The sequence below is a fragment of the Canis lupus genome, chromosome 22 (assembly GCF_048164855.1).
Source record: "Canis lupus baileyi chromosome 22, mCanLup2.hap1, whole genome shotgun sequence".
Classification (NCBI taxonomy): domain Eukaryota; kingdom Metazoa; phylum Chordata; class Mammalia; order Carnivora; family Canidae; genus Canis; species Canis lupus.
In genome coordinates this window covers 18301275-18304001 of record NC_132859.1, presented here as the reverse complement: position 1 = coordinate 18304001, position 2727 = coordinate 18301275, and the positions used below count along the sequence as shown (strand labels likewise).

Here is a 2727-nt window from a genome sequence, read left to right as displayed (position 1 = left end):
TTAGTGTGCTATGAGACGTGTGTGTGCTTTAAGGGCTTCTGAACCAGAAAAGACTGTGGTATGATGCCATCCAAAGGGCAGGTAAACCCCAGGGTCCCCAAAGTGCCCTGTCTGCAGATGAAATCCTTCAGTGGTGGCAGCTGAAGCCACTCAGAGGTCCTTGAGGTTGGGTTTGGGCCAAGGAACGCCATCTCAGCACTAATCTTAGGTTGAAGTCCCCAACACTGGAGTCTGAGTCAGTCTCCACTAACCTTATAGAGACTTCCTGTTCCCCTGTTGTGTCAAGTAGAGCTGGATGTGGCTGGTCTGAGGTTTTTGGCCACTCCAATCTTTCCCTGTTATCAAAGCTGCCGCCCTTAGTCCTCATTGACTCTAAAAAGCTTATTTGTTTTAATTCAACAAGCCAACTTGAATTTCCCCAAAGAATTTTTTGAAAGATGAAATATCAAACATGTTAAGCATGTAGGACTTTGCCACCCATACTTAATGGCCGAAGGAGGACAGTTGCCATGGCAATGGCTCTGGAAAGGATGATGGAGTGAGGCTGAAGGGTGAATAAACTACCTTAACAGGGCACAGGCTGCCCAGCCAGCCCCTTATGATACTGGGAGTGTTTGCCCAAGTCTTAGGAGTTAAATCATAATTTAGAGAGAGAAAAACAAAAATGCCCCTCTGCAAGCAAACATGTTGAGGGGTGGGAGTGAGGGGTCAGAATATGAGTAGAGATATTTTGAATGTCAGTGGTGAGTGCACGTGACCATCTTCTTATGAGGACTGGTACAGCCCTCCCACCAGTAGCTGTCATGCAGACAGACTCCCATCTGGCTGCAGAGGGGCACAGCCCATAGAACGGAGAGAACCTGATGAAGGCTCTTGGAGAGCTGGTGTCGGGATGACCCTCACAGCCTCTATGGCAACACACAGCAAGACTACCTGGCTCATTCCCTGGGACCCAGTAGTTCCATTCTTGGGAATCTGCTGAGAGAAAGTCAGCCTGGCTGTGGTCCTGCCAAGGGAATCATCGGTGGAAGACTGGGGTACGGAGAATGTGAAAAGAAACTTGATAATGTTATCATTCCAGACACATATCTGTGCATGTCCAAGGAATACTATGGAAAGTGATAGAAGAAAGCTGAACAAAAATAAAGTCTTGACTTCAAAAAATCAGGATTCAATCCACATGGAAAGAATAAGTTCCCCACTTGGAGAATTTGTTAAAAAAAAAAAAATCCGGGATCCCTGGGTGGCGCAGCGGTTTGGCACCTGCCTTTGGCCCAGGGCGCGATCCTGGAGACCCAGGATCGAATCCCACATCAGGCTCCCGGTGCATGGAGCCTGCTTCTCCCTCTGCCTATGTCTCTGCCTCTCTCTCTCTCTCTCTCTCTCTCTCTGTGACTATCATAAATAAATAAAAATTTAAAAAAAAAAAAAAAATCCTGTGTACTACGCAGGTTCCCATTCCTGCCAGGGCTGTGCCTACAAAAAGGGCATGTGTGTGATGGGGGGGGGGGGGGAGGTTTTAGATACCAAAAACCACCAGCAAATGTCTGTCTAGATGTATTGGTGAAGTTTCTGACTTTCTATATGATTTACTTCTCTCTTTGGCTTTTGAAGGTATAACATAGAGGTCCAGGTTACAAAATAACCCATTTTCAAATAAACCATTAAGTTTAAACCAGGGAAGTTAACCAGAACTAAGATTACATTCTTTTGCTCTTAAGAAGTTCTGAAGAGCAGCAATATAGTCTTCTGCCTTAAATTGTTATTCTCCTTACAAGGATTTTATTGAAGTGGAATGAGTGGCAAACTTAGTGGAAAAAAAAAAATTTCCCTCTTCTGCGTGTACTTATTATTTAACATTATTCAGATAATTCTAATTATCCTCTCCTTCTACTTTATTTATAGATAATTGCAAAAATGAAGAGGAGATTATTGACATTTGGCTCTGAACGTGGTATCTAGACTTAAAATTCTTCCCTCAGTCCCCATGGTTGCCTAGTTCTTAGAACCAACAGTCCCTCAATTCATTGCAGTTTCACTAAGTCTTTAAATATTTGAAACTGTTATTGCTGAATGTTTCCTTAGTAAATTAGTCCAGACCCAAATCAAATACAGGTTATTTGTATTTGTGATTTTTTTATTTGTTCTTGAAACCAAAATGCCAATACCATTCATCTGAGAAAAAGAGCACAAGGAACATACCTCATAGGTGCAAATGAATGTGGTGGATTTCAGAAAAACACATATTACACACATTATCTTGAATTCAAACCGTCATGAAAGCCTGAAGTACAGTGTTCATCCACAATGATGTGAATAAAAATGAATCGTCACTGTTTGGGAAAGCATTTTGAAGCAAACACCAACTTTTTTTACCTTTTCCCCTCCCCCATCAAAAATTAAAAAAAAAAAAAGATATACATAGAACAAAGGAAACAAAAGGCTGAAGGTGCAAAGAAGTTCAGTGCAGGGTTGTTGTTTTTAATTCTATAAAGCCAGAAAAGGGACAAAAACGATCCTAACAGCAGAGAGAAGTTAAACTATAGCATGCCAGCATAATGAAATATAATGGAGAAAATAAAATTGTGCTTAAGAAATCGTCATTAACAGTTGGAGAAATTCTCATCATTTCATGTTACAAGAAAGGGTAAAATTGATTATTGTAAATACACTATGACCTGAATCATGAGGGAAACAGACAAGAATCTGTAAGGAAACGCATCAAAC

General features: G+C 41.4%; 1 pseudogene; it reads left to right on the top strand.

Moving 5' to 3' along the window:
• The first annotated feature begins 509 nt into the window (after positions 1–509).
• LOC140614371 (cysteine-rich PDZ-binding protein pseudogene) lies at positions 510–1882 on the top strand (annotated as a pseudogene).
• The last annotated feature ends 845 nt before the right edge of the window (positions 1883–2727 follow it).